The 13038-nt window shown below is 38.7% G+C and overlaps 1 long non-coding RNA gene across 1 annotated transcript; it reads left to right on the forward strand.

The window, feature by feature from the left end:
• The first annotated feature begins 3230 nt into the window (after window positions 1-3230).
• LOC137192154 (uncharacterized) lies at window positions 3231-5380 on the forward strand. The gene is made up of 2 exons (XR_010930528.1): window positions 3231-3305; window positions 4521-5380. It is a non-coding gene; the product is annotated as an uncharacterized lncRNA (long non-coding RNA).
• The last annotated feature ends 7658 nt before the right edge of the window (window positions 5381-13038 follow it).

The following is a 13038-nucleotide window of genomic DNA, read 5'->3' on the forward strand; positions in this document are numbered from 1 at the left end:
ATAAAGGTCCACCACGTTAGTTAGCTAATGTTATGCAATGTTAATGTTAAACTTGCCATACGGGCAACGTAACGTTAATGTAACATTGATGCTAGACTTGGCTAGGTATGTTAAAAAGTGGCAAACTGTGTGAAATTACAATAAGGTGTGTGAAACTTGAAAATATTAATGTCACATTTCAGCATGGTTCCAGACATAATGTTAACCTTGATGTTGCAATATGTTATTGGTTGAGCTGGAGCTGGTTATAGCAGCTATATGGTATATATATTTGACGGCCCATGAACCCAAACTTTATTATTTTTATTTTTCAATATTATCACTAAAACAGGCATTTTAAGATTATTACACTCCAGAAACCAACTGATTATGATCGGCTGTACCCTGAGACGTTGACATATAACATTACACCTGCATTTCAAGAGGGATTGTGCAAAGTAGCTCAATGTTTATTAACACAGACTATATTGAAAGTATTTTTTTTAATTATTGATGTGTCGTTATATGTGACTTCAGTGAAAACTAAGCTTCTATGTTGCATTCAGATTTTTTACGTTGTTGTCCTTTACACTCACGGAACTAAATTGATGTCAATCGTGTGTTACATAAGTGAATATAGCATGAAAAAACTATGCATTTTATGGTCATGTGAATAATCTTCAAAAATAAGTGTAGGAATAGGCCTGTAACAAGAATAGACAATGCAACAGATAGAATATGACTTTGATGTCCACCACCCTTTTTATTTTTTATTTTTTGCTAAGAAATCTGTGAAGGAGGTAACCTAACACATATATTACTTTACATATCTATTTGTCTGTGTTAAGTTTTCCTCTTGGTGATCCAGACAGGCTGGACCAGTGGATACTCAACATGAGAAGACAGAACTGGACTCCTAACAAGACTTCTTGTCTGTGCAGTGAACACTATGAGAGTCTGACTCCAGAGTACAGAGACCTTTTTTCATATATTACAAAGAATCAAGCAACTTATTGGTTTAAATTGATGAAGTATTGGCTTTAATATATTAATATACATTACAATACATTACATACATTACTAAATTACATACATACATTACTAAATACTTGATTAGGGCATGTCTTGCTCTGTGCCATCACTGTTAAGGTGAAATTACTGACACACCAGTGAAGTTTAGTGTTCCCCTGATGCAAAAGGCTATATGAAGAGTTTACCAATTAAGCAACATGACAACACTTTTTTTGCCAACTTTCAAATTTCTGTGCATTTAATGCAAATACCCTTTATTGTAGAGTGAGAATTGCTACAATTTTTCCCCACATACTGTCTGTGAAAAATTTATGGGAAAAATTATTCTCCAAGTGAGACAGCTGAACATAGCATGATTATACGGTGGTAGTAGGCTTTGAGAGCAGATAATATTCTTTTAATAGCAAAAATACTTTCAATAATAATAATAATACATGCAGTTCATCCACATAATAATGTGGGTGAATGTTGTACATACTCAAATTGTTTTTAGTAATACACTGTTAAATTTAAAACCACATTCAAATACAAAGGTGAATATCCAAAGAACTTAAACACACAAAACTCTTTTATGAATAACAGCCACTTACTCTGCAATAATGCCATATTTTTTATGTTTCTTGTAATTTTTATAAGGGGTCACTGAATGGTTCGATCAGTATGAAAATGATGTGAATCATATGCTATGACCTTCACAGTCACCAGATCTCAACCCAGTTGAATACTTATGAGAGATTTTGGATCGGCGTGTTAGACAGCGCTCTCCACCACCATCATCAAAACACCAAATGAGGGACTATCTTTTAGAGGAATGGTGTTCATCCCTCCAGTAGAGTTCCAGAGACTTGTAAAATCCATGCCAAGGCTAACTGAAGCTATTCTGGTGGCACTTGGTGGCCCAACACCTTACTAGGACACTTTGTTGTTGTTGGTTTTCCTTTAATACATGTGTGTCAGAATGTGGCCAACACCTTTTTTGTAGTTTTCAGACTTAGAACATGGAAAATGGCAAGTACTGAGCCTAACTCTCTTTGGACAACATTGTAAATATTGAGCCTGCATATCTGAGATATACTCAACTGTTAAATATTAATTTAGAGCCTGCATATACAGAGAAGTACATACTGGAGAGGCACTTGTATACAGAGAACCCCACCAATTGCCAGGATGATTTTAAGTTGGAGTCTGCATGAATGGGGCCCAATTGTCCAGGAAATACTCTTAAAAATCATAGAATGCTGAGATGCTACATCAAGACAAAACATGCAAATATAACATACTAAGTTGTACATAGAACCTTTACATATGGAGCCTACCTTAAATCACACAGATATTGCTGCTTAATGTCAGGGGCTTGCCCTTGTCAAATAAAGACTAAGCATATGAAAGACTGTTCAATATCTCTTAGAGTCTGCATAAACGGGGCCCGAGGTGATATTGATCTGTTAACTATGTATCATGTGAAATACATATGCAACCTCCATGGTCAATGTTTATGTGGATAGTTTCTGGAATTGTGTGTCAAAGTTAAGAAACAGTTCACTGCATGTTTAAAAAGAGCACAAAAAATCTGTAAAATAAAAAGCGTTAAAAAGAGTATTTTTCTGATTCTCTCATTTACTTCAGTTGCAAACATCAAAAAGGTAACATCCATGGTTAGTTTGATTTTATGTTATGGATACTTAAGTTATTGAAGTGTGTCACACAGTAATTTAGTATTGTAGGTTATGTTATAGATATCTGAATTGAACAAAAAGTGGCTTTGAATCCAATTTTAATTCAAATTGTTTCTTAGGTGAATTTTTTAGTCTGATTGCTGTTTTCATTGGGGCTGGGTGGAATAACTGTTATATTATTATATATTAATATATGCAATATTGTGATGGGACAGTAGATATCTCTGATTTTGGATCAATAATATGATATGGCATAATTCTTTACCTAGTTTGAGAGGCTGTGTGAAAAATAAAGCATTCTGCACACAGAATAGTTTTGAAGCCCCCTAAGAGTTATCATTTATCTGTGATGTTGCGACCACTGAGAAGGCCTTGTGGGTATTTACACAGGTATTGTGATCCTTTATATAGTGAGGCCAAAAAACCTCCATGCAATCGGCTGATAGAATGCACCTATTTTTCACAGGTGCATTCAATCAGCTGCTTATGTTTGTTTTTGAAATATAAGCCTCACAATGCCTGTATCTGGGTATTTGCCTGAGGAAGACCTTCTCAGAGTTTGCAATGTGGCAAATAAATTATACCTTCTAGGAGGCTTCAAAACTATTCAGTATGCAGGTAATTCTTTGTTTTTCACTTTGAGCCCTTTTAGCCAGCACCTGACCCACTGATTTGTTTGGATGTGCACACATTCTTCTGTGTTTAAACTAGACTCTTATCGGAGCAGCAAACAAAAGGCACTCCCCAAAACCTTCTCAGGCTCTAGTGCTGGGTGTAAGGCTCCTTAGTTATCTTCAAGTGGATTTGTATTGTATGATTTGCTTGTCCTTTCAATTGACAGTCAGATTTGGATGTGAAATCTAACATTTTCAGTCAGTAATAAAGAGAAAAGGAGTGCAAATATAAATAGAATTTATTGAAATTTGAACCAGAAGTTATCATAGATTAACAATATATAAATAAATATGTAACATGTAAAAGTAAACACATTTAGTCAAATAAACAGACCAGGCCAGCATGGGCCCAGAGAGTCCATGGGGTGGTAGGGGGAAAAGGGGATAAGGGTGGGATTCTAGGGATGAGGAAGAGCAGAGGTGGTAAAAGTGTTATAATTACAGATGTTCTTTTTTACCCACCATAATGAATATAAAAAATAAATTCAACATTAGCCATGACAGTCTGGGCTATGTTTAGGCCTAACAAAATTCAAAAGTAGTGACACTGCCAACTGTAAGCAGTTCACTGTTTGGAGGTGGTCTTTAAAGGGAATTAGCCAATGTACTAGCTAATTGCCTTAACACACTCACACAGAGTGGTTGAGGCCTTAAGGCTGATATAGACTTCCACATAGGCGCTTTATCTGTGGTGGTTTCGGGGGGTTGAGCATTTATAGTTCCATGAGACATTTTTGCTAATCTCTCCTCCAGCCTGCAGTGCTGCATCACCCTATGCACAGTTACATTTTGGTAGTACATAGGTGTACATAGGCTCCACTGGTAGGCTCCTTGGCCTATGCTGGGTTCGGCAAGACTTCTGATGGCATTATCACATTCAAGTATAAATTAAACTCTCTACTTTTTCAAGATTACAATCTGTACGTCAATATCAGTGGAATTCCTTTTTAGACTGTTATGGGATCTCTCTTAACCTGGTTTCCTCAGAAAGCAGAGGTTGCATTGTCTAACACAGACATCTGATGTCAGCTCCTTGATTTTTGCCTATCATCTCAAATGTGATTTACTATTTGTGAAGGACATTCAATATTTGGAATGTTTTAGGGTTGAAACCAGTGTTCAAGAAGTTTGTTGTGTGTTTTTCTTTTCTCAAACATAGGACCAGTGTCCCCTCCCTTTTTAACAGCAATTAGGGATCTTTGAGGACCCATCAGCAGACCCATCAGCCACAGCTAGTGTGCATCAGCCATCTGACCAGCCAAGCACACCAGTTCGTCATTGTTGCCCAAAGTGACAAGATCACCATTCCACTGCACAGCCTAACCTGTGCCTTGGATAAGTTGTTCAAGTTTTACTGGGTATGCAATGTTGCTTAGCCTACTACAGTATCTATGACTTGCCAGTGTCAAAGACTGCAAGACGATCCAAAGTGTTAGAGCTCATTGGCAAGCTTCAGGCTTTGGCCTAAATCAACTCAGCATGTATCATTACCCTATATGTAAACAGCCAGTTACTGTTGAGATCAGGAAACTGCTACATGTAGTGCACTCTCTATCTGACAGTCAGGATTATACCGTTATCTGCAGTCAAAATAGCTGCCAGCAGACTAACCATAATCTGAATTCCTACTCAAGGCATCATTCCAGAGAACATAGATCTGGGGACACTTATACAAGCAATTTGTCTAATCAGACTTTGGATGACAATACAACCACCATCTGTGAAGAAACTGATGTAATACAGGACACTGCAACATAAGATGAGGATATTGATGTAGAGACCGACTTGTCTTCACCTAAATCCAAAGGTCCTGCACTAAGCTATATAACTACTTTTGTCACAAAAATGTACTCTGCTTCAAATACAACTTTAAGTGATGTACAAAGGAGTGTAACATGCACTAAAGAACTATTGGACAGGACAGCAGATAGCCTTCAAGCATCCATCACTTCATTGCTGAGAACTTTGTCAGTACCACAAGACAATAAGGATGTTGTCTCATTAAAGACTTTGAAAGTACTCCAAATGTATTTGATGATTTGGACAACCCCTATAAAATGACTAAATATTTTAAAGATAAATATTCTCTTGTGAAGCCAACAGAAATCTTCCTAGGCCACAGAGCTGACACCACAAGAACAAGTGCATTAGCCAATCACTAACAGCTAATACTTTTCAGTATATTTTCATACTTAAGACACTAAAATTTATATTCTGTGATGAGAAAATGCAGACCTTTTATTTGCAATCTCACAAGAGTACAGATGAAAAGATGCATGATTACTGTGATGGTGCTCACTTTGCCAGGCATGACTTATATAAAAGACATCCAAATGCCCTACAGATTCAGCTATACTTTGATGATCGGGAAACCATAAATCCTCTGGGGTTGAAAATAAAGATTCATAAAATGGGGGCTGTGTATTTCTCCTTAAGAAACCTACAATTCAGGCTTGGTAAATATCCATCTCTGCCTTCTGTTCAATTCCATTGACAGAGAAACATATGTTTTTGGGTTTTGTTTTTTTTTTTTTTTTTTTTGGTTTTCATGATGTCCTTGAGGATGTTGCATCTTCAGAGGTAAAACTACTACTTCAACACTATATTTATGAGGAGAAACTATTGTTCCTGGAACAGTTAAATAAAAGAATAGTCAGCTTTGATTATGGGTATTCAAATTAGAAAAACAAACCCAGTGCCATCCTCAATTTGAGGACATCTGAGACTGCTATTAGATAGACCACAGTGCAAATGTGGTGTGTCATACAAACCTTACCTTTCCCTCTTGGAGACCTGGTGAATCCAGTGAGCCTACACTGGCAATTATTTCTATTGCTACATGAAATATGCAGCATCATTTTTGCACCTGTTGTAACCACAGGACTTGCTGAATTTGAAACAGCTCATTATAGACCATAACAGAATGTTCAAAGAACTCTATCCAGAGAGTACCCTCATCCCTAAACACCATTTTACAATACATTATCCTAGGGCTACATGATATATCATTTCAGCATCAACATCGTGATGTGCCCATGTGCAATAGTCACATTGCAGAAAGCACGGTGTCAAGTAAGGCAAATTAACTCAAAAATGCAGGCTACAACTTTTTTGCTGCAAAGTTCTTATTTTCCATCTGATATTCCAATAGTCTGTCTAATATTACATAATTTAGTCCAATTTAAGGGTTTTTGGAGTTTGATCAGTTCCCAAGGTGCTCTGGTGAAGGGGTCATCAATTTATCAAACAACCAAGGCAGGCAGTGTTCATTTTCAGATTGTGGTGTTTGATAAACTGATCAAATGCACCCCTTCACAAGAGGACATAGTATGTATGTAAAGCCCATTTCATACACACACTGCAACCCTGAAATTTATTTGGACATTACCCGGAGGAGCTGTATGTATGAATGCAAATGGCCAAATCAGACTTTACCCTGCCAGCTCCCTATTACAAAATCAGTGTAATTTCCAATTGAGCCCATGTGTGAATACAGCAGTGAATTCTCTGGAGAATTCACAGCGAGCGAGTGGGCTACAACTGCTCACTGCCATAAAGGCAACAAAATCTGGTCAAAATTCATCTTTGACTTCCAGCACTCAACTCCCAAACTATTTCCTGATGCCTGAAAAAATATATATTAAATTAATATCATAAATGTGCAACAACTAGTCGACTAATGGTTTGAACTAACGCCTACTAGTCGACTAGGAAAATCTTTGGCCGGGGGCAGCCCCACTTGATTGTATTAAATCTAACTGTAGGAGGGTGGAAAATCCTTTACAGAGGCTGTAATCACTGCATTACAATAATCTTACTGCATTATAATGATGCTCAGTTCTTGTTGAGGCCTATATCAGCGGGATGCTGATTCAACTCTGGAGAGGATGTCTGCACTGACATTTACAAGATCCAGAAAATATATTTTACCAATTGATGCAATGTTTCGACCTACATGGTATTCATCATCCATGTCAACAAAAAGTAGGCTTTTTTAATGACTGCTCTACCTACAATTAGGAAATCATTTGGTACAAAAAAAACACATTATCCCCAAACAATTTACTGTGCACATAAGAAAACACATAATGCCCTAAAGAAATGACTGCAGCTCAGAGAACATTTCAGTGTTTTTAAATTAAATAAGAATAAAAAACACTTCATTAATCCTGTGGGAAATTTAAGTGTCACAAAAGCAACAACCAGCACACATCACACACAACAATAGAATAAAATAAACTAAATATTTAAATAGTGTAATAGAAAAGGTTGTTATTATACATTGTGCAGTAATTATATAGGTAATTTATAATAAAATGAGAGTAATGAGAAAAAATAAAATAAAAAGTTATTAAACATTGTGCAGAACGATCATAATTATATAGTGCAGCTCTTAACCAGTTATCAGTTATTGTGAGAAGGGGTAAAGCATAGGGCAGAAAGCATCAGCCTGATCCCATGTTGCGGCAGAGAGGGGAGGAGTTGGGAAGTTTGATGGCCACCGGCAGAAAAGACCTTCTGTATTGCTTGTTGGAACATTCGGGGGAGATCAGTCCGTTGCTGAAGGTGCTCTTCTGTTTGACAAGCCCATCGTGGAGGGGATGGGAGGTGTTGTTTAAAATGCTCACCAGCTTGGTTAGCATCCTCCTCTCTGCCATCGCTTCCAGGGAAGTCCAGCTCAATTCCACCTCCTATGTTGGAGCTGGCTTTCCTAACAAGCTTGTTCAGTCTGTTAGCATCCACAGTTTTCATACCACACCCCCAGCACACCACTGCTTAGAAAATGGCATTTGATACCACTGACTGATAGAGTGTCTGCAGCATCACAGCCCTGTAGTCATTTAAGACCCTGGGGTGCGCCTTCTTGGGCACAGGGACCAGGCATGATGTTTTTCATAGTGTGAAGACCCTTCCAAGTCCCAGGCTCAGATTGTTGTGGGTGTTTTGGAAGACTCCACAGAGCTGTTCAGCACATCCTTAAGCACCTCCATGCTCACACCACCAGTCTTTCCAGTTGCATTTTCACTCAGTTGTGTGTGTTGTGTGTGTTTCAGTTGTGATGGTTGGGAGGAGTGGTGAGGGGAGAGGGGCAGTTCCAGATACAGGGACATGAGAAGGGCTGGAGGGGGGCTGCATGGTGATTTGGGAGGTGTGAATGTTTGAGGGGCTGGTGGGTTGGTGGAAAAGGGCTCCAGTGTCAAACCTATTGAAAAACAGATTTAATTGATTGGCCCTGGCCACGCTGTCCTCTCTCATACGGCTGCTTGTCTGATTGTAGCCAGTGATTCTTCTCATGCTGTCCCACACGTCCCTTATGTTGTTCTGTTGCAGCCTGTTCTCCATCCTCCTCCCAAAAGGCATCCTTGCCCTCCTTGATCTTAGTTCTAAGTGTTTTCTGGACCCTCTTGATCTCCTCCCCTGCTTTGAAGGCCTTCTTTTTGTCATTTAGAGGGCTTTTTTTATTTCTAGTAATCAAGGGTTTGTTATATGGGAAACTCTGTACTGTGTGGGTAGTGATGATATTGTTTACATGGAAATTAATGTGACCCATAATGCAGTGTGTGAGCTCATCGATGTCCTCACTGTGTGGCTCGGTCAGAACCTCCCAGTCTGGAGCCTCAAAACAGCCCCTCAGAGCCTCATTTGCATCATGCAACCATCTCCTGAATGTCCTGGTGGTTGTAGGTTGCAGATGGACTAGAGGCTTCTAGAGGGGTGAGAGGTGGACCAGGTTGTGATCCAACCTGCCAAGTAGGGGGCAGGCAGTGGAGCTGTATGCATCCTTAATGTTAGCATACAGTAAATCCAGGGTTTTATTATCTCTGGTTGGGCAGTCAACAAACTGGGTGAAGTTTGTCATGGTGGAGGAGAGAGTCACGTGGTTGAAGTCCCCAGATATCATGATGAAAGCACTAGGGTGCTGTCACTGGAGCTTCGCTGTAACGGAGTGGACGATGCGGTTGCATCGGCCGATGGCAGAACAGTCATCATTATAGCATGTGAGAATTCCCTTAGCAAATAATAGGGAGATAGGCCCACTGCTGAAAGTTCATTGTCTGGGCTGCAGACTCCATCCTTGACAGTAATATGCCCCAGATTACACCATCTGTTGTTAATGAGAATGGCAAGTCCCCTTCTTTTATTCTTAGCGTTCTTCTTTTGGTCTCTGTCTGCCCGTATTGTCTGGAAGCCAGTGATGGCGTAGTTGTAGTCCGGGATATCTTTATGGACCCATGTCTCCGTAAAACACATATTACTGCTCTCCTGAAATTCCTTCTGACCCCTCATCAGTGCTGTTAGTTCATCCATCTTACTCACCAGCAATTTCATTTTTCCTGTAATGCTGGAAGGGAGATATGGCTTGTTTCCCCTCTCCTCAATTCACCCGGAATACGTCAGTGGTATTCCTCAAAATGTACTCTGCACAATCAAAAAATTGTGTAGGGTACATTCTTTATGAGACTAAAAGAAGAAAAATGCTAAAAAAAAAAGATGCTTAAAACTAAAATAAATAGACAAACAATACAAATAGGTCAAAGAGCTTGCGACGGGCTGCCACCTGAGACGGCGCCGGAAGTATTATTGAGTATTATTTATTATTAAATTTCAGTGTGTAAACAACCTCTCCTTTTTCTTTGTATGCTGTTATTTTCCTGTACCTGTATCCACCTGGGATTGGATGTGCACACTATTCACCTACTTTGCTCTTAACAGGGGGATATAAATGGAAGCAACTTAAAAAATAATGTAGTTCAGCAACACCTGAACTTATGTCCTCAGAAATGGAATTAACGCTCTGACAATGACAGTAAAAAAACAGAACATTATAACCTTCACAAAGGTAAATGTCAGCATTAGGTTTAGGCATTGTATATGTGTCACCCTATCCTTTACATCTCTAAAAGCGCTGTGCTTAGAACAATGCCATATGCAACCAAATGTGTTCCATTCAGTGTTGGCACCAAAGGAAATGACCAGTGTTGCCGGATGGGAAATTTTCAAGAATCATACAAAAGGCTTAAAATTATTGTATTTTGATGAAAATTATTGTATGAAAGTCATAAAAAAGAGAGCAAATAGGCATAAATGTGTAATTTCAGAAAACAGAGACAAATGACTTTTTGACACTGCCTCCAAATCTAGCCACATTGCTTTAAAAAAATTATTGACGTAGTTCTACGGTGCATGGAAGGGGGCAGTCGTTCAGGACTCACTCAAATAAAAATGTCCCAACACTGAAAACAAAAGCATAGCTGTTCAATAAACTAAAGGCTGTAATAGTAAAGTAAACAACACAAATTGTAGCCTGTTCAGCATCTACAAGGAAATTAAATTACATGCTTACCTTATCAGCTCAAGTTTCTCATAGCCTATGATTGTGCAATCTTCAAATACGCTACTCTAACTGGATGTAGCAGTTTGCTATTGTGCAAACTCTCACAGGAGAATGACGGCCATGCTCATGAGTGGCTGGAAAGACGTCACGCGAGAAGAGATTCGTAAACACAGACGTAAGATCCATATTTTACTATCCTGATCGTGTCCATGGAGGATGAAGCCTATTAACTATTGGATGGATTGCCATTTTTTGGTACAAACAGAAACATTCATGTGCTGCTCAGGGTGGATTGTGATAACTTTGGTAATCTGCTGACTTTTCATCTAGTGTCAACATCAGGTCCAAATTTCAGTTTGTTCATTACTTTGGTTTATTCAAATGCCTGCAAAACTAATGACATTCCCATCAGCGTCAACTGTACTTTGTGTTTATTGCTAGGCTACTTTGCAAATGTTAGCATTTGCCCAGAGCCCATTTGTTTCTACTGAAGACATAAATCTTTAAAAACAAGTCACAAACACTTCAATTTTTTTAAAGACTCAGTAATTTCCTAAAACAGCCGGGCACTGTAGTTTTTGGAAAATGTTACTCAAACACGTGTAAATAAATAGTGAATTTCTGGGGGACTATTTTGAGATGCAGAACAGACATTTGGTGTACTTGTGACTGACTCAAACTACTGTGCTCATTGTTTTTGTAATGAAGGAACATGTCATACAGTGCAGTGTGGCTCATTGATTTGTTTTTAAAAGTTTTTAGACAAACTTTTAGCTCTATGGCACAGAGAGATATTAACTTCTCTGGCTACACGGACAATATGTTAGTATGATCAATCCAATTCTTTTTTATGGGATTTGATGACTATAAAATAAAAGTAAAATAAAGTAAAAACCTGCAGGGAGTGTTTTATGCTCAAGAGGCACAGCTCCTTTAATGCAGTGTAAAAACAATAAATGATGATGAACCAAGAGCTTCCCAGCACAACACAGCAAAACTTTCCTCATATTTTCAAGTTTTACATTGTAGATCACTGTTCTTTTTTTAAAAAAAAAAAATTACATGCAGAACATATGTGAAATAACATGGAAACAGCTTTTGCTAAGTGTCTGTAGTTTGACATTCAGGGTGGGGATGGATATCTCTGTTTTTAAGCTCATCTGAGAAGACAATATGTCACAGTTCATTGAGTCCTCCCCTCAGTGACACTTTGGTGTCGAGAGACTCGGGTCAAACAGATGTGATTCTCTTTTTTCAGTCCTTTTCTGTTAAAAACTTTTTTGTTAGCTTGTCTAGCAGTGTCAAAACAGTTAGGATCCAGAGCTCAAAGAGTTTAACAAAGACTTGGATTCTGTTCTGATAGAAAGTTAATTGAGCCTACTGTTCCCTCTGAGCCTTCATGGTGCTTCAATGTGCCTCCACAGGCTATGCTACTGAGGAACACTGTCTAAATGGCCATGAAAGGAAACATCCCTCACCAGTCTGCCCTAAAACAAAAGCACCCTCACTCACCTTTGATGAGGAGGAAGGACAGGTGAAACAAATGCTGTTTTAAAGGATGAAACAGCTGTATATCATAGCAGAGGAGCCCACAGGAGTCCTCAGACAGTTCAGACTTCTTTTTAAAAGCCCATCTACATTAGCTGAGGATGGCGTCTGTAGAGGAGCTGAGCTGTGATTTAAATAGGCAGCCTGCTGGATCAAAGCCTGTCTTGCTGTTCTTCTGGCTACAGCCTTTCCGCTTGCATGGTTATCATAATTGCTCTTGCTCAGAGGACATGCTGCTTCCGTCAGGGCCATGTCCTCCTGCATTAGAGCTGAGGCGCCTCAGCCAAGCAGAACCTGGCTTTGCAGGTAGACACGTTTTTTTTCTCTCCAAAGAACATCTCAGGAAGTTTGACACTTCTAGTTTTTAGGAATAATACGAAGGTACTTCATCAGTGACAGTTTCATGGCTTATCTGCTTCACTCAGGCCAGCTCATATTTGACCTTCTAAAATGTTTCATTGACCTTTAAAATCACATTTTACTTAAAGTCACACTCCCCCTGAAATCTTTTGAATATCAAATAGCTCTGTAGGCTTGAATGTGGTTTCTGAATGGATAGAGAATAGATCAATAATGGCAGAAAGAAATATCAAAACATTCACAGAAACTTATACGCCATCCAGAAACTTTTACTGCTCAACCATATTTAGCCCAGTTTTAACATTGCCTGGATATTTATTGACATGCAAATTACCAAAACTATTCCTACAAGTTTATTGTCATCTATTGAGGAAAAAAATGTATATAAAACACAACATATATGCTAAACTCTAACACATAGTATACTTAGTAG

This window comes from Thunnus thynnus, chromosome 11 (assembly GCF_963924715.1).
Source record: "Thunnus thynnus chromosome 11, fThuThy2.1, whole genome shotgun sequence".
In the NCBI taxonomy this organism is placed as follows: domain Eukaryota; kingdom Metazoa; phylum Chordata; class Actinopteri; order Scombriformes; family Scombridae; genus Thunnus; species Thunnus thynnus.